Here is a 23549-nt window from a genome sequence, read left to right as displayed (position 1 = left end):
TTCTTATCTCTGAAAGTGCTTCAATCTACTATAAGGTCTAAACCTCTCTCTCGGCCTACAGTGCTGTGAAGTTCTGGAGTGCAATTGGGTTGCTTTTGTTTTGCCAACTAGAGACTTGGTTATAGTAGTATGCCTTAAAAAATTAATAGATTTTAAAATACAACGGAGCATAAATCTAAAAAAGTAAAAGGCAAAGTCACACTCGTCGTCAGAGCCCATGGTTTAATAAACAGTCATGAAAACGTGTCTATTACTTGTATGTTTGTGTAACTGCTTAATATTATAATTTGTTAGGGATTAGGCATGTGTCTATATGTGGGGCCTATAGGTACTGAGCTGTGATGAATAAGAAGCTGACACAGACATTTTGAAAAAAGAGATTTTGTGAATACTAAATGACCGGTATCTAATTGCACCAATCCTAGATATTGATTTTTAACATCTTGGAGTGCTTTATTAAGAGGCGACCAGCTACTGGTACCGTTTTCCAAAATCAATTTGAATGGAATACCTGGGGAGGCCCTTCTTTGGAGATGAAAATGCCTAGCATTCTTGCGTGCTCATCGCTTCTTAATTGTCTTCCCCTTTGTAGTTAAAGGGGTTATATCTTGAAATGAGCAAAATAACTTTCTCGTCAGTGATTCAATATATTTCCAAACAAAGGGAAACAAAAATTTACACTGAATATTATTTTCTGGGGATATTACATGTAGGCCTACTACTAATTTGTTTTGCATATTTTAAAGTATCAGGTATTCTGATAATATTTATAGTCGGTCTGAAAAGAAATCATATCACAAACTCTCTGGGATTTTTTTTTTTAACAAAACTTCTCATAAACACCACAGAAAATGAAAACTCCATTTTGGAGTAGATCTCTCCCCTGAGATTGAAAGTTTCTTGTGGGAGGACAAACTTTCCATGCTAGAACATTTTGCAAATATACAAGTGCATGTTAAAGTACTATGAAATAACTATTATTAGGACCATCCTTCTTGCACAAAGTGCTGTAGTTTGTCATCTGGTGAACTTTCCATAAAAGCAAATCAACTTGTAGCTTATACACTGTAAGCATACAGCTGTTGCTGATTTTAGAAGTGAGTTCAAGACCGAGAAACCTACCAAAATTACCTGTTCATGATTTTAATTGATACAGACACTTGAAAATTGCTCACATGTCTTGATATATTTTGTTTAGAATGCTTTGAAAACAGTAATTAAAAGCATCTGGGTTATGATAAGTACATTTGTAAATCCATTTTTTTCCCACTGTATCATTTAACATCTGAATGATCACACTACGTGGGATTTTTGTTGGGCTAATTGACGACAAGGGCATGGAAGGAGTTAAAGTAACGCATAGTGTATACCTGCGTCTCCTGGGAGCTTGTAATTTCAATAAGGAGGATTATCGGTATCTTGCCCTGAGGAAGATTGAAGTCCCTTGCCGACCTTTGCATCAGTGAACTTACCCTTGAGCACCCAAGGCCTCATGGTATGGAATAAATCAAATTCTGGTGGAGTACTTGAGGTAGGAGTTGATTCTGTCGGGTCGGTCGATCAGAGGGGGTTGCCAGATCAAATTGGAACCAGTGGTTCCCCGCTGGCAATACTGGTATAGAGCCAAGAGAAAGTTGAGATATAGAAAATGTACAGTGTTTATCTGGCAACCTACAGACCTGCACTGTACAAAATGTCCCTTCAAAGTGGCATGCATATTGCACAATACATTATGATTCAGTGTATTCACATGATTTTCAACTAAAGCCAGCCTACAAATGCATCTCAAAACCAAGGTTTTGGACCGTATGTGTGGCTTGAACACAACCCCTTTTGTAAAGCACATAAATGACTTGACTGTCTGGTTGGACCAGGTTATTAGATTTTTAAAATGAAACTCTGATATTGGCAAACAGTAGCAGTGAGAACATGCTTTTTATCTCCATGCTCCTGTATCCACTCCTGCTTTATACAGACTGTAGCTTACCTTTACATTTAGCTAGTTTTATTTCCCCATAAAGAGAAACAAAACTTGAAAACAAAGGATTAATGTTCAGTTGTATAATTGAACATGATTGAAGATAAATACCATTTGTAAACATGAACATGATGATTAATGTTCATATCTGACTGCACATGACTGAACATTAGGCCTTTTTTCTTTGGTTTTGGTATACAAGTGCATGTACAGTGTCTCTATCTACATGGACATTGTACCCTCTATATAAAGTTTGGAATTTGATGTACTATATTATAACTTGTACTCCATGTAGATTGGTATGCAGTATGATTTCATCAAATCCAGAAGACTTAATTTAGTCGTCACTAATTGCCAAAATGTTTCCTGACTGAATTTCAAAGAAATACGTTTAATGATTTAAGTATATTTTCAATCAATCACTGATAAATTCTGTCTTATCTACTAGATTATCAATTTGAAATACAGTACAAAGAACATACATGTACTTGACATGAAGTTACATTCGTGTTTAGATCAGGCACTTTACCCATGTAGTGTACAATGTTATGGTCTTTGATTGATGGTGAGTTTTCAGGAATTTCAGAAGTACCCCCTCTTGTGTTCTTTGCTAGGAATGTTTTGCTGATCCCAGCTAAAATGTACACTGTAGCCTACTTCTTCAAACAAACAAGAGTGATTTGATATATTCAAATCAAGTTTTAGTGATTACTTTATAAAAGGGAAGAGTGGTAATGCTCTACTGAATCAGTTAAATTAAGTTGGATTAAATCAAATTTTACTCCATGACCAATCAAATAAGTTTGACAATGCATACTGAAAATTAGCGAACAATATTGACATCCACTGTCAATTGACAGAATTTTATATACCATTGTCATTTTCAAATAGTGATTTCTTTATCACCTGTATATTATACTGAATGATAATAACGAATTATTAAAGATATCAAATGCAAGTTTGTACTAAGGCCTCCATATTGTACATGTACAATGTATTGTACTGTAAATGTACATCACACTGTTTGGGGGTATTAATGAAACATTAGTGGCCATTAAAAGTGATCCATGAATTGGATCTGAATCAGAAAAAAAGTGCAATTGAACCCTAAAATCATGAGTATTTTTTGTGAAGGTACATTGCATAGTATAAAACTTAAAAAGGTGAAATAATATGAAAAAAAGGCAAGACATTGTTCATGGACCAGATAGACCTTAATTATTTGGGAACGTACATATTTCAATATCCACACATTACTACTCACTGTATAAATTCATTTCTTATCTATGGGATATATTTTATTTAGCCTTGAGGGGGGCAGATGGTGTAGGCCTTATTTGATATCTTATAATACAGACAATGAATCATCCAATTGTGTCTGGAGATAGGTCTAATTCAATGCCAGTTATTGTTATTCTTGATTCAATTAAGATAATCATATAAGGAGCCAAGGCTTTTGTGGATCGGGGTTTTCATGAGAATATCCAGTGAGAAAGAAAAAGCGGGATATGAGAGAGAGATGTACATCAATAAGTAATTTCTGTTTGCCTATTATTCATTGCAATATAAGGTCCATTATATTTTTCATCTACATGCATGTAGCTTTGTGATTCGGTGATTTATAGTCGTAGGAAAGAAAGAAAGAAATAAAGGAAGAAAGAAAGAAAGAAGGAAAGAAAGAAAGAGAACTAGAATTTAATTCGTCATGCGGACGAATTAGGTGGTCTGTCTTTATTCTCGGCATCATGATCACTATTACCATGTTCATGCATATCAATATGACCTTCATGATGACAACGGAATGCTCATTATGGATGGAATACTTGTGAAAGACGGTAGATGATAAAGCACTGTGAAAAGGGTCCGGAAAATGGTCTCTTTGATGTATGACTATATATGCATGTGATATGAAAAAAGTGATTATAATCTGTTTTATCTTGCTAAATTTTAACTTTTATACCATAAAATCATCATAAAGGATCATGTACGAGGTGGTAAAAAGAAAAAAAAATTGAAAAAAAATCATCTCAGGACTCGAACCTCCGCCCTCGAGAAAGCAAGTCAAATGCGTTATCCATTGAGCCACGATATTCCCCATAGAGATTACACGTAAGCAATTTTGAGAATTACAATTCCAATTTTGCAAGTGAAATACCGGCATGATCCCGGCATCTGATCAAAAAATGAAGGGCACATTTCGATAGCCCAGAATCTCAGCTACAACATGTTAAAAGCTCAGGGAAAGCTGACAAGAAAAAATGGAGATATGGCTCACGAAATAGAGGAATGTCGAATCTAGTTTTGGGAAAAAGTCATGTCCCATAGAGATTACACGCAAAATGAGGAAAAATGACATGCCTCTTTTCATCGCTGTTTTACGCAATGATGCGTTTCTCAAAATGAAAATTCATGTTTACTGACGAGAAAGAGTACATTCTAAACTACAACATATCAAAATCTGGGCGAAAAATAATCTATATTCGAGAAGTTACAACCAAATTTGCATAAATTTGATGACGTCATTTTTGAAAAAATGAAATTTTTAGTTTAGGCGCCATTTTGATGACGTCATGATAAAATTGAGGGACATTGGTGACATGAAATCAAATCTACAACTCATACTCTATCGATATATGAAAAAAAAATTGGGGGTCAATGGACTATTTACAGAGCTACAGTGAATTTTCAATAGGCATGTTTTTGCCCATATATGGCCTATAGTGAGAGCTCGCGCGCACACGTGCTGCAAACTTTAGTGGGTGTTAATTTCCATATTAATGGTTGTAGAAGGTTGATCAAGGTATCAAATTGCTCAGAATTTGATTAGCAATGCAATGATGTAAAATAAACGGTGTTTCTGCGTTGCGTTCAGGCGTTACGCGCGGAAACGCGCGCGCATACGTGCGCGCGCGCAAATTTTTGAAATGCTTAAAATGACCTGAAACGTACCCAAAAAAATTTATAGGTCATTTGGACAATTTTTTTACCTTTGACGCGCGCGTACGCGCGCGTCATGACCTCTACATGACCTTTGATGACATTGACAGTTGACCCTTGACATGAAGTTAATGTCATGTAAATATTGTTAATTTTTGATAATTGATAATGAAGATATGATCAAATGAAGAATTTTACAAAATGGCGCGTAGATGACGTCATCATGACCATATGACCTTGAAAAGCTTAGTTTGCCGTCTCTATGATAGATTCTATATATGACGAAAAAATCAGCAAAATTGATTCAGCCAATTTCGAGAAAAGTTGGCGACAAACATAGGTGCCAAGAATAAATAAAGAAAATTCTGACGAAATCAATAGGTGATCTGTCATAGACAGACCACCTAAAAAGTGGTGAGGGTAGGAAGGGGATTTAAAGAATAGAAATATTGGCCCGAATTCACAAAGGTGGTTTGAAAACCTACTGTTGAATCCATGGTTTATGCAGATTTCCTGTATAAATTACACTTTATTATAATTTAGCGCGTATCGGGCGCGTGTATAAAACAGGTCCAATGGTTGATGCATGTTTTTGTCACAGTGTGCCATATTGACGCCTGTTTCCATGGTAAGATAGGCTATTTGATTTTATTCACGAGTCCACTGTTTGAAGAGTGGACTCATGATTAAAATTGCGTGGATATTGGATAACCATGCTAACAGGCGTCAATTTGGCGCACTGTAACAAAACCGCGCATCAGCATTCGACTTTTTTTTAATATACGCAGTAAATAAGGGTAATTTATAAAGAAAATCTGCATAAACCATGGACTCGACCGATACTAGTTTTGCAGTATCCCTCAAAAGTGTTTCTTTTTTTTGATCTCCTTTACAGAATATGATGTGATTGCAACCATTCTCCCTCGTTGTTGTCGTCGTCAACCTCTTCATTGACCACCATGCCGTATGATAGCCCCCTCTATGACTTTTTAGATGACCTGGACCTCCAACACTACCACCAGGAGTTTGTGAACAAGCTTGGAGTGACCGCTCTTGACCATTTGACGTACGTCCAGCAAGATGATGTCAACCAGCTTGGGATGTCGCAGCCAGAATGGAGACGACTTCGAGCGTCGATGAAGAAAGTCAAGAAAGCTAAGGTGAGGAGTTCTTCAAGAAAATCATGGCAGTGGGCTGTTTTAAATGAGAGAATATAGTTTTGATTGGGAGAATAGAGCAGAAAAAAAACATTTTGAAAAAAGAGGAAAACAGGGAAAAGGGAGAAAAAGGGGCTATAGTGTATGAAGTATAAAGAGTAAAAATCAACCTTTGAGGAAAAAACAGTGCTTGGACTTCCTCTGCTTGGCCAGTGAAGACTTTAAAGATGAATTGAGAGAGGAATGAAAGGTGTATAATAATTTATGAAAAAGTTTGTTTTGAAAAAAAGAAGCAAATATTAGGAAGCTTGCATTCAATTTCTAAACTACATACCGGTACATAAAAAATATGTATAAACAAAAAAGTATGTATACATGTATGCATGTTTTATGGTAGTTTTTTCCATGTGCTTTCTGTATTGGGGTCCTTCTGTGTGCTGGCTTTCAGCATACATTTTTTGATAAATTTCACAAGGATTTATATTTTTTCAACTTAGCATGAACTTATTCTAGATCTCGATTTACTACTAAATGATTAACATCGATTTCAGAGTCTTGCTTTCTGCAAGCTGCAAATTTAGTTAAGGGTACAGAAGAGAAATAATGGATGCAGAGATGGATAAAGTAGTTTCATATTTCATGTCTAAAAGTTGAAATCATGGTTGAAATCATTCCTAAACTCAATGGCCCGTATTCTGATATCAGGTTTAACTTAAACTATGGTCTAAGTCTGGTCTAAAATTATGGAGAGCCAAAAATTTGAAAATTCTGCTTATATTACATAATTATTACAGTATGTATATATTTTCTTTTCTGTTTCCTTTTGCTTTCATAATACATATACATACATACATGTATATACATGTACCTGTATACATATATACCCTTTCATCAGTTTTTTTTTTCTGGTTAGTGTAAAATAATGGTTTTGTAATGACTCAAGCTTCAAGCTTATGTTGCAAGACCTTTGTGTGCTCTGTTAATGAGAGATTATGTAATATTTTCTTTACGTAATATTGTATTTATGTAATAATCATGTATCACGTATGAGATTGTGGATGATGTGAACACATGAAACAATAAATAAAAAAAAAATAATAATGAAAAAAAAATCTTCAAAATACTTCAGTTATCATTCCCAGACAATTTTGGCGTCATATGATAATTGGATGTGTACAGTTAACAGGGATTTGTACCCCAATTGGCTCTCCATAGTTAAAAAACAACATTAAACATGGGTTTAATTTAAACCATATCAGAATACGGGCCAATATGTTTCCCTTTATAAAATGATGAAAAACAAGTAAGATAATGCATGGAGCCTTTACCTTGGATTTGTCTCATAACATAACCCCTTGAACTTATTTCCACTATGTAAACATTCACAGTGAAAGTCATCATTCATCACAGGGATGACTCCCCCTCAAACCTTGATTTCATACATGACCCCCATCATGATCCCAAATTCCTTCTTACAGAGAAATTGAGAAAGGGGAGTGCGAGATAGGAGGGAAGGGAAAGTGGTCCTGGTTTTTCCTTTCCAAATTCTTTTTAATAACTTAGACCCCATTCTCAATTTCCTTGAAATGGTTTTCCTGAAAAGAGCTGTTTAGAATCTACATGTATAGTAGTTAAAGGTCAAGTCCACCTCAGAAAAATGTTGATTTGAATCAATAGAGAAAAATCAGACAGCACAATGCTGAAAATTTCATCAAAATCGGATGTAAAATAAGAAAGTTATGACATTTCAAAGTTTTTGCTTATTTTCAACAAAATAGTTCCTATATGAACGAGCCTGTTACATCAAAATGAGAGAGTCGATGGTGTCACTCACTATTTATTTTGTTATTTATTGTTTGAATTATAGTATATTTCAATTTTTACAAATTTGACGATTAGGACCTCCTTGCCTGAAGCACAAAATGTTAAAATAATGGAATTCCACGTGTTCAGGGAGGAATGAAACTTCATTTCACATGACAACGACGAGAAAAAAAACAATATTTCATATTTCATATAAGATATAGTGAGTGAGTGATGTCATCAACTCTCTCATTTGGATGTAACTGGCTCGTTCATATAACTATTTTGTTGAAAATAAGCGAAACTTTAAAATGTCTTATTTTAACTTTCTTATTTTACATCCGATTTTGATGAAATTTTCAGTGTTATGCTTGTTGAATTTTTCTTTTTTATTCAAATCAAGTTTCTGTTTGGGTGGATTTGTCCTTTAAGAAGATCGCTTTGCCAAAATTGCCCGCATTCTCATACCATCTCCTGAACTGGGAGAGCCATGGTGTAGTGGTTCTGACTCTCGCCTTATAAACAGAAGGTCTTGTGCTTGAATCCCTCCGCGGTCTACAAGTAGAGTCCTTGGGCTAGGTGTTAATCCACACTTTGCCACTCTCGACCCAGGTGCTATATGGGTACCCGGTAGGATGCGAAAGATATTGTATGTTTGACTTTGCCAGCACCATAGGCATAATGAGGCTGCGATGAATGCAAGGAATGCTCCCCAGGGAGTGGAGTTTTTGCACTTTTTGTGCGGGATTGAAATAAATCCAGTGACCGGGGTAATGATATGCTTTAAAGCACTTTGAACCATTCTTGGAAAAGCATTATGAAAATTGGCTACTATTATTGTTGATTGGTTTCCTGAACCACTTTGCTCTCAGTTGGGTCTTATGTTTCGCATGAAATTTGGAACCACAGCATAAGCATTCTACACACAGTGCGTACTTTGTAGCGCGCAGAACATGCAAACACTCTCATACTTGTGTGCGAAGATTAATTCGGGAAAGCTTCTGTCCACCTACTCTTAAACCAGTCTAACAAGGCATGGTGGTTTTGAAAACTATACGGCAGGGTGGTCTTCTAAAAAACTGATTAGGGAGACCACTTATTGCTCCAAAGACCACTTCGAGCATTTCCGTTACACATCGATTAAACTGGTGTCCATATTACAGGTTTCCTCTTTTAAAAACTGGTTGAATGAGATGAGAAAGAGTTTTGGGATAGATTTTATGAATAAAAAATCATCAGGATCTAAAAAGATTGGCTTAGAGATCTATGGTTGTAATTTGAATAAAAGCATTGCAACCCAACTTTTCTTTTGAGGTCTCAAACACTTTGAGTATTGAAATATGATTTTTTTTATGAAGTTTCCAATAACCGATTAACCCCTTTAAACGTTCAGTAGATATACCTAGCTGCTTAAAACCTCAATAGGTTTGTATCATTTTACTTCGCTAGATGAAATTTTCACTTCAAATGAAATGTTATTTTTTGCTGGTAGGCTTCTGAAAGTCTGAATATCATAGAAAGATATGGGCTTATACTTCGGCATGTTCTACACGTACTGTGCAGATTGTTAGCTCACTTTCACTTAATCTTCTATTGGTTGTCGGTCATTAGCATTTTTATGTCAGTGTTGCGTGATTGTCTTCAGTCGAAAACAATGTCTTCAGAACCGGATGATACACCCTCTATTGCAGATGATACACCTTCTATTCCTGATGATACATCTTCTATTCCTGCATCTGATGTATCTGATGTCACAGAGGTTTGTATGTTAATTTTGTCAGAGTTGTACACATGAAATCTCTGTGTTAACAATGGTGCTTCCAGAAGATCAGACATGTCAGTGTAGAGTGCCCATGTTCACTCTCAGCTGAGTCATACCAAAGACTTTGAAAATGGACCGTCAACATTCTGCCTTTGACTTTTGAGAATGGGGAAGGGTAATATTTAAAAAGGTGCAAGGCCTGCTTGAAAATCAGCTAATAGTTGAAATTGTTATCTTGTGTAAATAATAAAGTTATTGTTGTAAAGGTACGGGACTCCTTTCTCTTTCATAATTACATTTTTTTTACACAACCAATCAGCCGGAGTACACCTGCTTCGCTTGAAAAAGTACTTTTTAAACAAATCGAAAATCTTTTGGTCCATGACTATATATATCATTATTTTCTGTATTAATATTTATAGTTTCGTACATGTATGACATTGCAGGCTGGTACATGTAATATTTCTGGACCCATTTGGAATTGGTACATGTATCAAGAAAAAACATTTGTAAATTGTAATTATAACAATTCACTTTATAGCATATAAAGAAATTGATAAAGTGAGCCTGGGTTCAACCTTGAATCTCATGGCATTCAGTGCTACTACTCTGCCACTGACCCTACAATACTTTAGGTGGTTTCAAACCGCCTCGATCATGAGAATCCCCGTTAAATTACAAGAACTTTTTTAGGCTAAAAAATACCCATTAATTATTCCTGCATTCACACCGCCCTGAAACATACCCTTCGGGATATTCCTGAAGTTATGAGCATGCGCAGTATGGTCTGATAAGCAGGTAAGGTGCGAGATTCAAAATCACTAGCCCAGCAGCCACCCACGGTGCCCGCGCCCAACGACACGCTGGGCTAAAAGTTCCCGTAAATTGCTTTCACATTGCCAAAATACCTGCGACCTTGGAAAAATCCCTGCGAATGTTCTCGTAATTTCGCCAAGTGCCTACTATTAATTAGCGGGTATTTTCTTTCAGGGAAATTACGCCTATTTTGCTTTCACATAACCAAAATACTTGGTATTTTCTGATCGGGGTAAATTTCAGAGAATACCTGGAACTGATGAAGTTCGAGGCGGTCTGAAACCACCTGTTGTGTCACCCATCAAGCTTGCTGCTCGGGGCCTTGGAAGTGCCCATTTTGATGAAAAGTATCAATCCTTCCAAATTTTACCAACTTGATTTTGATACTGTTGTCAACGCGTGGTAGGAGGTGATGATCTAATTTTCACTTTGAAAAGATATCTTGCTGTGTCTGATCAGGTGTCCTCTATGACTAATCACAAGCCTGATGTATGTTGTAAAGTGAATCCTCTTATACATGTACATGTTATTGAAACATGCAATGAAATAGGCCAAGGACAGAAGTTGGGATATTTTCGTCTGCATTTTTGTCGCAATTTTAAACCCTTCACAATTCTGCTTAAAGGTCAAGTCCACCTCAGAAAAATGTTGATTTGAATCAATAGAGAAAAATCAGACAAGCACAATGCTGAAAATTTCATCAAAATCGGATGTAAAATAAGAAAGTTATGACATTTCAAAGTTTCGCTTATTTTCAACAAAATAGTTATATGAACGAGCCAGTTACATCCAAATGAGAGAGTCAATGATGTCACTCACTCACTATTTCTTTTGTTTTTTATTGTTTGAATTATACAATATTTCAATTTTTACGAATTTGACGATTAGGACCTCCTTGCCTGAAGCACAAAATGTTAAAATAATGGAATTCCACGTGTTCAGGGAGGAATGAAACTTCATTTCACATGACAATGATGAGAAAATAAAAATATTTCATATTTCATATAATAAACTTTCTTATTTTACATCCAATTTTGATGAAATTTTCAGTGTTATAATTGTTGAATTTTTCTCTTTTTATTCAAATCAAGTTTTTGTTGGGGTGGACTTGTCCTTTAAGTGGAGTACTGTACAGAGTCAGTGTACAGTGAGACTATAGTGTTAGCCCCATATTTTTTCTATCCCAGTGGATTAGTCTTCTGACTTGGAAGCAGAGGGTCGTGGGTTCTTGTCTCAGCCATGGCGTAATTTCCTTCAGCAAGAAATTCATCCACATTTGCTGCACTCACCCCAGGTGAGATGAATGGGTACCTGGCAGGAATTTATTCCTTGAAATGCCTCTACGCTGTAAAAGGCTTTGGGGCTATAAAAGCCAGGATGGTAATATCCAAGTCCTTTGGAAGTGCATAGGGATGTAATGGCATAATGTGATATGTGCAAAACAGGAATGGTGTTAATTATTTAATCCAATAATTTGCCAGTAAGATATATTGTGGTCGAGTGGTTGAGGTTCTGTTTTGTATCTTTCAAACAGAGAGTCCTGTGTTTGAATCCCAGCAATGGTATATGATTTTCCTTCAGCAAGAGATTATTCCTCATTTTGCTGCACTCGACCCATGTGTGGTGAATGGGTAATATGCCAAGATTAACTTCTTGAATGCATTTAATGCCGGAATTATTAAAGTGGAGGCTGACGCAATGGGCCTACTTGTTGTCCTTTGCATCTTCTGGAAAAAAGTTATACGTAAATTCAGTTATTATTGTATTAATTTTTTATACTCAGTTTTCCTCAGAGATGGTCTTTGATGGCCTTGAATTAATTTATTAATGCCTTGCATTTCTATTTTCGATTTGCTTTGCAATATTGTGCTTGTGGTTTGACTTCAAGTATTGTCATCCGTAGCTGACTAAAATAATTGTAGAAATATCATATTGTGATGATTTTAAATCATTTTGACAACTCCTGGCTCTACATCCTCTAGGGCAAGCAGACAAGTGTCTCACCATATTGGGGTCAATTTCAGCGAATCAAAGGTCATGATAGCTTGACCCCTCCCATTTTCCAATACACCCGGACCTTCTACTTCAGGTCCATCAATACAGCATGTCTTGAAGTTACAGTCTGTTGAAAATGAAAAGCATGGTAAGATTTGTGTAGCATCAGTACTGTAGTATGCTGTCCATGTATGGATGAAATCCATTCTATCATTCAGCTATTTCATCTTCATAGATCATGCTTGTTTCTGTCACATTCCATTACCCCATGTAGTTGGATTATAGATTAAGGGGCCAATGCGGAAACAGTCTCGGAAATGAGGGAAAGTGGGTCTTTCATTCATAATCAGGACCCCTCCCCTTTAACCAGAGGGCTTAATACATGTATGAAAATACAACTGACATTTTCCTAGGGCAGCCCACGTATTTTGACTTGACTGCCTGCCGATTGATGAGAGATACTCGCGGCTAATCTCTGACAAGCGAGACATTTCCCTCCGCTCCTGTTTTTTTAGGCCGAAACGTCTTTTTTTCTTGCATCCTGTCGTCGTGTCCTTCACTCGACAGGGAGGGGCAGGCTAGATTAATAGGATGTGATTGTGTTCCTTTCGTTTGATGAATTACATCCGGGATTCCGATGGGGGCGGACTTGATCCCTTAGGGCCCCTATCAGAAATTTCCTGTTGCTTCTGGGTTTTTGGGGGGTTTTACTGGAGAACATGAAAAACAGAATGAAGTCAGTGTCAAGTTTATATTATGGGGGATTTGCTTGGAAGATGAATGCCTTACATGTCTGCGTACAATTTTGGAAAGAAATTTAAGTTCATTTTTTTCTCACATTTTTTGGAATAAAAAGGGGAGTATTAAAATGGAGATTTATTCTTTTGAGAAAGAATGTATTGACAATGTTAGGAAAGAGACAGTGTATGTTTATACTCTGTAATATTTGTTTTGGGATTCAAATTGTTTGCCTCTTTAATTTCTTTTGATATAAAGTCAATCTCTAGAATAATATCTTCAAATAAAAAATAATGACTTTATAATTATCCTCTTGAAATTATGTTTGAAGAATGAAACAATAATGTTCAATTCTTCTAGGTCTGCCTCTGTATTTTTTGTGATATGAAAACAATCCCAAGAATGAAATCAACAAGAATGACTTAATGATCCCTTTGAAATATTGTATGAAGACTGAAACATAATAACATTTTTTCTTCTATTCATTTGCCTCTGAGAAAGGGTGAGTCATTAAACCTGGGGTTTTACCACATTGTGTTTTATTACCCTATAAAGCTGACTGAGCAGGGTTTGACACCTCCTAAATAATGAACTTGACTATTCCATTCTTAATAACAATAGATAAAAAGTGTTCCCTTTTTTTAGGCACCTTAATAACCACTCTAGATCCTGTCTTTGCATGAAGTAAATTAGTGATAAACTGAATGAGCAGATTTATATTCAGTGAAAGCCGGTGGAAAAATCTTGAATTTAGTCAGTTATGAATTTAATCTTACCATTAGCTAGTCCAACAGTTAACTGTATTTTTACACTAGAGGGCAGCATTTAGATTTGGGAAAACTAGTGTTTTCAATCTATTTCTTAGACCAACCTACAGTGATGATGTACATGGGGGGGGGGTGATATTTGATTTTTCATCTTTCTTTTTATAGATGCTATGTGAAAACAATTCTCCAGCAATGCATTAAATTTTCAGCAGGGACACCGTGGGATAAATAGGCATTTTTTAGAAGGAGCCAATAAGGTTAGGGTCTTTTGCCTAATTTGTGATGCTTTGAATGTTTATCAGGTGTATGTTTGAAATGATATCACGCCAGAAAAAAAGAAATTTGGGGGCTACTTTTGACAACCCATTGCGTGCCTAAATCTGCAACATTGGATAAGCTTTATCATGGCAAGGAATGGGGATTTTCCTGGGCTCTTTTTAATTTCCAGGTCTCTTTCTGATCATTTTGGGGGCTAAATGGCCCCGAGCCCCTGTTTGATTTTTATCCTGTGTCAGGAATGTGTTAACCAAGTGATATAAGTCCACGTCATTCTATTGATGTTTCGGATATTAACGTGAGAATCACCGTTTTCAGGTGCTTGGTTTTGATAGTAGACGAGGGAGAGAAGGTGGTACATGTGCAGTTCCTTGAGGTGACGTTACTACACTGGCTGTCCACTCTGGCATTGTAAACCTCCCCAATGTTTTGATGTGAAGCCTTCATGGTCATGGAGTAATGTATTAAAAGCCTAGTTCTACCATGTTATCGTATCTTCATGATTCTACCAAGGGTTACATAATATGTAATCAACACATAGGCCTGATCAAGACACTTCATTTTAGTTCAGTAGAGATTAAAGACGTAATTGATCTCCTTCCTGAGGCTTCCCTCCTATGAGTTTAGGAAGGAAGGGCAGTGAATAAAAAGTGTCAGACTTGTCATGTTGACAGTGTCCTCATGTGCAATGAGCTGCAAAAATTTACTGATGGGTAAACAAAACTGGTTCAGAAAACCCCCAAGAGTCCTAAATCCGAGAGTATACACATGACTGAATCACTTGCTCTGTTAGGTTTGCTTTGATCACAGGGCACATGCGAATAGGGGAATCTCACTCACCCGCATGGTCTGGCATACACACTCTTTACACAAATGCGTAGGATGGGCTTAGGGCCAGTGAATGGTGAGAAAGGCACCGCACTTTGTAATCACCAGCTCTACACTGCTTGAATAGCCTCCAGTGCTGGGATGCTCATCATAAGGAGTGCAAGGCCTGCGGAGAGAAGAAGTGCGCTTTGGACTTTGGAGTGCTCCTTCTAAATACCCAGTGGAATACCTGACACAATCGGTGCTCTGTTCATCGTCTGCCCTCCAGCGCGGATTCTGTGGTCACGTTGTTGGTCATGACTATGACTGACAAACTGGTGTGTTTACAGCCCTCCCACTTTTATGGTGTCTCTTGATTAAATCAGTGTTTGTTGAGGTTGTTGGGGTCTGGCATATACAACCAGCTGACTCAATCCTTGCCTTCCCCTATTGCTAGAGGTGCATGTGCAAACTTATTTCCCCCATCCCATTGTAGCCGCATTTCACATTATCTGGGCCAACACTCGGCATAGCTATCGGATCACTCACTGGAAAGCCTTCTATAACTGTCGTGGGAAAGATATTGTGCGTGAGTGGGTATTTCTTGTTAGGAGAGTATACACCAAGATGACGACACACGGATCAGCTGTCAGACCTGATTACCAGTGAGGAATCGTATAGGCATGCAGATCTCGCGTTAGAGCAGGAGGCATTTGACCGTCCCTTTGACATCCACTGGACGTTCTGTTTTGTGGAACACGCATTGATTGGTACCAATTTGTACATCTTACAACGTAATCATCAAGACGTCAAAAAAGCCCTTGGAGAATAGTATTGTTGTCTTTTGTACATTTATTTCATAACTGCACTTTACACTAATGATGTATTTGCTTTAAAACTTTCAGAAAGTTTTTATGCATTCATTCACCCCATCGACTTGGTTTTTGTTGTACTCGAGAGAGGCCTGATTAAGGAATTATCCGGTTTTGTGTTGGATCATTTAATGCACCTTTCTGGATTCTTTTATTGGATTTAAAACTCACTATTACCAGGACAGGACAATGGAGACATCAGGGAGGGGTTCATTCTTTTCCAAAAGCAAGGTTGGTGACTTGTAGATCAAGTTTTAACTTTGACTAGAAAGTTTGAAAACTGCTCACAAATGATTTTATTTCTCCTGCTGCAAAATAGTTTTCTTCCACTTTGGTACAATAAAAAAGTGCATGTTTATAACTCTAAAAGTTACATGTATGTGTCTAAAGTATAATATTTACCTAGTTTTCTTCAAAGTCAAAAGGTCATTGTGTGGAGCCTTTTGATCTCCAGTTCAAAGTTTTATGTAGATGCAGAAATGCTGAGATTATGTTTGAGAAGCGTGCAGTTACAAATGCATTCAATGCCTTTTACAACATGAGCAGTTTGTCTATCAAACATTCATGGATGATGCTAGCCTTTTGTTGTAAAAATTATATGCATGCCACATGAATACTACATGTAAGAAAGGTATCTTAGTAGCCAGGTATAACTTCTGTAGAAATTCATCCTGGTGAGAATGGGTTATCTTATAAGACCCCTCCCCCCTCAGTGGTCAACTTTATTCAGTAGATGGATATGGGAGAGAAGGTTGGAAGGGGGGGGGGTACATGTACAGTAAATAGAGGAATAATTTGAAACAAGTTTCATCAAAATCAGTAATGAAATAAGCAAGTTATGGTGAGTTTAAAAGTTTTGTTTTACTTTCTATGGGGATCCTCAAATTGGCAAACGTGCTTCAGAATCGCAGATTTTGTGGACAATTCTACTTGTTTTCCCCATTATCTTTCCAATTGCATCTTGCCACCTTCTGAGCATACAGTATGTCATGGGAAAATATAATTCACACCACATAGATACAGTGCGCTATCGCGCCATGCGATTTCACCATGAAACTTCCGCTCTGTTACGATGCCCACTATAGCGTAAATAATTCACTTCAAGAAATATAAAGATACGGGATGGAACTTTGGAACCTGAACTTTCAAACGAAGACACCGGTAAATAATTTGCTCTCCTTGTAGGTGCATTTATTGCTGGTTTTAAAAAAGCTTTTCTTTAAATGCGTTTTCTGCATAACTAACTTTCGCATCGAAGTGCACAGAGTGGACGACAGTTCCTGGTGCATGCGATGATTTGTCAAGGTCAGGAGAATATAATGTGAAATATGTAAAATAAAGGGGGAAAATCTAATAGAAGTAGAGAGTTGTCCACAAAAAAATTAGCCATTTTGGAGCATGTTTGTCAAATTGAGGATCCCCATAGAAAGGAGGCCTACAACAAGACTTTTGAAATTTCTATGAACTCGCTTATTGTATAACCAATTTTGCTGAAACAGATTTTAGATTGCTCCTCTCATTTTATTGTCTCACCTGCGAAGCAAAGTGAGACTATAGGCACCGCTTTTCCGACGGCGGCGGCGATGGCGGCGGCGGCGGCGTCAACATCAAATCTTAACCTGAGGTTAAGTTTTTGAAATGATGTCATAACTTAGAAAGTATATGGACCTAGTTCATAAAACTTGGCCATAAGGTTAATCAAGTATTACTGAACATCCTATTAGAGTTTCATGTCACATGACCAAGGTCAAAGGTCATTTAGGGTCAATGAACTTAGACCATGTTGGAGGAATCAACATCGAAATCTTAACCTGAGGTTAAGTTTTTGAAATGTCATCATAACTTAGAAAATATATGGACCTATGAGACTTGGACATAAGGTTAATCAAAAATCGCTGAACATCCTGCATGAGTTTCACGTCACATGACCAAGGTCAAAGGTCATTTAGGGTCAATGAACTTTGGCCGAATTGGGGATATCTGTTGAATTCCCATCATAACTTTGAAAGTTTATGGATCTGATTAATGAAACTTGGACATAATAGTAATCAAGCATCACTGAACATTTTGTGCAAGTTTCAGGTCTCATGATTAAGGTCAAAGGTCATTTAGGGTCAATGAACTTTGGCCGAATCGGGGTATCTGTTGAATTACCATCAGGGCAATTCCACAGGTTGGTGGACATGAGCTTAAAAATTCAAATTCAATATTTTCTTGAAATTTTTTATACTTTAAGTCCTTCATACATGATAGTTTCAGGAACAAGAAATAAAAAGTTTATTTTCATATGTATACTTTGGAAAAAAATGGTCAAAAGTTGTGTCTTCCATTAAGTACCAAAATACAAGAAAAATAGTGAAAAATTAAATATGCCTTATTACCATTTTATTGTTGCAACAACATACCACTTTATATATTTCTGAGGTTTAGAAGAGTCAAATTACTTAAAATACACAACCGCTTTTCAAGTAAATTTGTAGTACTCATTCAAAAATAAATATTGCAACCTGCTCAGGTGATGTAACGTGAGTAACCGAAAAAACTCACTTTGTTTTCTGAGAGAAAAATTCTTCACAGTTAATTGGTGGGATTTTAAATTCTCTTCCTTCAAACAATCTTTGACACAGTGATGACGATCAAAATCATTAAAAAAGTACAATTTTTTATAAAATTGATGAAGAAAAACTGTAACGTGAGTAACTTTGTAACGTGAGTAACCATCATGTAATGTGAGTAACCAGTAAAAATTATTCAGTTTGGTAACATTTTCTGTGGGATGTCAAGTTTTAAGTCTCATGGTGAGTTGTGAAGTTATTTTTGATTAATTAAAAGCAAAATGAGGGTACATCTCTTTGATGCGACTCTTTGTTCATCAAAATATCAGTGGTCATACAATCACACAAAAAAATTGAATATTAGTAGAAGTATTCACAATGCGAGAGTGCATTAGTAAGACTTGGTTTTGATTAACCAAACTTTAAAGAGTGTTTGAACAACACATTGAATGCCCTTACCTGTAACCCTATCTAGGCCAGGGTATTTTGGGAGTTGATATGGCCCGGGGGGTGGGGGAGAGGGGGGGGGGGGGGCTCCCAGGCCCCCCTTGAGATCTCGGCCATTGGCCGCACGATCACGCCGAAAATTTGCGTGCAGGTTGTCTTGGACATAATCTACAATACTATACAGTAATTTATTTCATGCAAATTGGTATTAAGCAATTATGCTAATTAATGCATAATTAGTAAGCGAAATCATACTTTTCCCTCCTACTCCCTAATAAAGCTCCAATTGTTCCAATTTTTGGTATAAAATCTCTTTTAGATGTTCCTAGCAATGAATTTTACACACATTATTGAATTTGTAATGACATGTGTGTTGTTAACCATACATAGACAAAATGTAACGTGAGTAACCGTAACGTGAGTAACCATATTATCTGCACCCCAAGTAAAAACCATGTGTTCTTTATTTTTTTAATTATATACAAAGTTTGTCTCCCTAATACACTTCTTTGAAATGGATATAATCAACTTTCATAAAAGCCTTGTATGAGGAGACTTTTCACTTATGTTGACTTTTAATTTTATGCATGTCCAAATCATGTTATGTGAGTAACCGACACATTCAAAAGATTTGCCAGGAGCATAATAGAATTTCCCAAGTTTTGTTTTTATACGAAGGATAGTCAGACTATGTACTTTGTTGTGATAAGGAGATGTTTAGTTCCTATCAATAATAATGGAGTTACAGCTCCAAGTATGAGTCAAGGTGTCTCCAAATGTAACGTGAGTAACCGTGGAATAGCCCCTCATAACTTTGAAAGTTTATTGGTCTAGTTCATTGAACTTGGACATTAGAGTAATCAAGTATCACTGAACATCCTGTGCTCATTTCAGGTCACATGACCAAGGTCAAAGGTCAATGAACTTTGGCCGAATTGGGTGTATCTGTTGAATTACCATCATAACTTTGAATGTTTATGGATCTGATTCATGAAACTTGTACATAAGAGTAATCAGGTATCACTGAACATCCTGTGCGAGTTTCAGGTCACATGATCAAGGTCAAAGGTCATGTAAGGTCAATGAACTTTGGCCATGTTGGGGTTTTTTGTTGAATAACCATCATATCTCTGTAAGTTTATTGGTCTAGTTCATAAAAAGTGGTCTAGTTCATTAAACTTGGACATAAGAGTAACCATGTATCACTGAACATCTTGTGCGAGTTAGAGTAGTATTCATAGTCAGCACTGCTGCTATATTGAACCGCGTGATGCAGGTGAGACGGCCAGAGGCATTCCACTTGTTCTTTCTGATATCAAGATGGATTCTCTCCATTTATTTTGATTTCCTTTATGCATCTACATTCATGAACTTAATTTTGAAGAAATCTTGCAGTTTTATCCTAATTTTTTTTACAAAGTTTACTTCAACCCTGCTCTGTCTTGACCAGACTACGTGTAAAGGCGACCGCACACCTTATGACTGGTCTGCGACTCAATTTGGGAATAAAATGTAGTAGCAATTGATGCTAATATTGAGACTTGGAATATCTTACTGTGATCATCATACGAGTACCTTTGTTCAAATCTGTGACTATGCTATCGCCTATCATCCTTCTTAGAATAAAAGCAAATTTAATATCTAGTCATAATGACGTCATAGCAGTTGTACCATTATTTACGATTTGAGACTAATTTGGCCGTTACTCCAAAATAAAGGCTTGCAACCTTTCAAAATGGTTATATTAGTATTTTTTACAATCAATTTTAACCTCAAATAAAATCATATGTCCCATTCACATTTTCATAAAATGAGCAAAATGCGATTTGTTCCAAAATCGGATCGCGAACAGTCGTAGGTCGGTGGCCTTTACTTACTTGGTATGAAATATATTTTCAAAGTATTTCCAAAGACTGTTGAATTAAATATGTACAGTAGGGCCTCCCTCGGACCAAGGATACAAACAGCTGATAAAAGATTTCAAGCTGGCATTACAATGTTTTTTCTTGTTCTTCAGACTGTGACCATGAAATGAATGAAGGACCATCAGTGGGATAAACATAGTGTATTTGTATGAACTTGGCTTGAAATTAGTATTTACTTGTGGTCGGAGATAATACCTTTTCATTGTTGATTTAGTCATCGTTATTTAAATTGTCATTTTGAACAAAGTTGCAACTCCATTGATAGAAAATGAACTTGAATGACATCCAAGAAATTTTAAAGAAAGGGATTATATGTGAACAAACATTTTTGGATATGTTTTCCCTTTCTCCTTGCCACCTTCTCTCCCCCTTCAAAACTCCAGTAATAACAAAATAAATAGTGGCAGTAAGCAACAATTTCCTTTTTTACATGCTACTGAGATCTTGTTGAACTACATTGCTGGAGACAGTGATTTTCCTTTTTAAGAAATGATCTTTTCCGTTTCTGAAAATCTGTAATTCTGTTTCAGCTTGATCTAAAAATGGAAATTCTGTTATGTCACTGAAAATGTACACAGCAAAAACCTGAATTCTGTTTTGCAAAGGTGAATTCTATGAAATTTTACATGAAAAGTATAAGAACCAAACAGGATTTCTGTTTTATTTACCCGTAAAATGGAAAATCACTGTCCCTACATCGCCTTCATTGAAATGTACCAGATTAAGATTAAAATTTAATACAACCTTATAAGTCCATCATCACTGTTCGATTTAAAAATGAATGGAACTTTTAAGGTGAATTTGCATGACTCAATGCATGCATGTCTCCATGAACTATTTTGATGCATGGACAGGATCTAATTTGGACATATAGAGAAAAAAATAAAATAAAAGAAGCTTTTATGAAATATGGAACACCAACGAGCAAGAAAGTTATGTACTACCGGCATACATGTATCTCTAAATATAGGCAGAAGGAACATTTCATTTCCCCATAATAATTTATCCATGCACACAAGAGGAATTTGTTGAAACATTAGTCATCATCGTTGGAACCACATGTACATGTACCTAGTATGTACATAATGATGTCATTGAATCGTGTACCGGTAAACATCTATTTTCCATAGCAACATACTGTAGACCTACATGTAAATGTAACATCGGTTGCATCAGCAGCCTCTGATTTTATGAAAAAATATTTATGGTTTCAGACTGCCTCGAAGTTCGTCAGTTCCAGGTAGACGCTATTCTCTGATCGGGAAATTTACCCCGATCAGAAAATACCAGGTATATAATATAATTTTGGTAATGTGAAAACAAACTATGCGTAATTTCCCCGAAAGAAAATACCCGCTAAATAGTAGGTACTTGGCAAAATTACTAGAACTATCGCAGGGATTTTTCCAAGGTCGCAAGTATTTTGGCAATGTGAAAGCAATTTACGGGAACTTTTAGCCCAGCTGGTCGTTTGGCGCTTTGGATGGCTGCTGGGCAAGTGATTTTGAATCTCGCACCTTGTCTGCTTATCAGACCATACTGCGCATGCTGGTAACTTCAGGAATTAATCCTGAAGAGTATGTTTCGGGGCGGTGTGAATGCAGGAATAATTAATGGGTATTTTTTAGCCTTAAACGTTCTCATAATTTAACAGGGATTCTTATGATCGAGGTGGTTTGAAACCACCTAATGATAAACTTTAGATGTGGAAGAAATTGTAAATATGCAAACGGGAAAGATGTGCTCTGCCTACCCCCCCCCCTGTTATGAAAATAGATTGTATGGTGATTAGTTGGGGAATTTTTTTCTTTTGACCTGATTACTATGAAAGCATGAATGCTTGTAAACGAGCAACCAGGGCACTGACTGCTTAAATTCCTCTCTGAGGAACCTGGTAATGAGGATTAATGCCTTAAAGGGCACTAGCGCACAAAGTGGGAATCAAACCCGGGTCACCGGAATCTGAAACGCAAGCTCTACCGATTGAGCTATTGCTTAATAGATTAAAGGTAATAGTGATTCATGATAGCTGACTTATACTGTAGAATAGGTTTGTGTATTATTGTCACGAGAAATGGTTTTAGTGCGGGATGTACATGTGAAGTAACAATGGGAAACAATCAATCGATGATGCTGGTATGTAGATCACAGCAGCTGGATGGGTAAATGTACAACCATAGATAGGCAATAGCAGGTATCAGCCTCAGGGTTGTATCAATATAGTAACTTGACATCATCATGATACAGTTGATGATAATTCTCAAGAGGCATATTTACATACATCTGCCTCATAAGAAATCTATCTACTCATGAATTAACAGAATAGGTCACATAAGTACTCAATTAATTATTTCACTTGACACACTCCTGAACCACTCAGCCTGCAACTAGACTCATGCGCTTTTTTATAGCCGACTTGATCAACAAATTACCAGTCAATTAAACAAGAATTTGTTTTATTAAAGTTCTGACTAGTTTTGAAAATTATCAGATTTATTCTTTGAATTCACGGATAGGCCTACCTTTCTTTCACACTAGCAGGTTTCATTCTTCATTGGGTGGGTGTGAAAACACCCAATGATATTTCATATTGATATTGATCCATCATTGTTATCGCTATGGTTATCATGATGACCTCTCCCTTCCAAAATAAATAGTGATATGAAAAATATTTCACTTGTGTTGAATGGACACCTAGTAGTAGGCCTATGTAG

The 23549-nt window shown here is 36.6% G+C and overlaps 1 long non-coding RNA gene across 1 annotated transcript in view; it reads left to right on the top strand.

The window, feature by feature from the left end:
* LOC121427562 overlaps positions 1–23549 on the top strand; it is a 53932-nt gene that overhangs the window by 17755 nt on the left and 12628 nt on the right. Inside the window, exon 2 of the long non-coding RNA XR_005971700.1 lies at positions 5811–6075. This is a non-coding gene — a long non-coding RNA (uncharacterized LOC121427562). The remainder of the gene's footprint in view (positions 1–5810; positions 6076–23549) is intronic.

The sequence above is a fragment of the Lytechinus variegatus genome, chromosome 14 (genome assembly GCF_018143015.1).
Source record: "Lytechinus variegatus isolate NC3 chromosome 14, Lvar_3.0, whole genome shotgun sequence".
NCBI lineage: Eukaryota > Metazoa > Echinodermata > Echinoidea > Temnopleuroida > Toxopneustidae > Lytechinus > Lytechinus variegatus.
The sequence above is the reverse complement of the archived record's forward strand: the minus strand, read 5'-3'. Positions and strand labels throughout refer to the sequence as shown.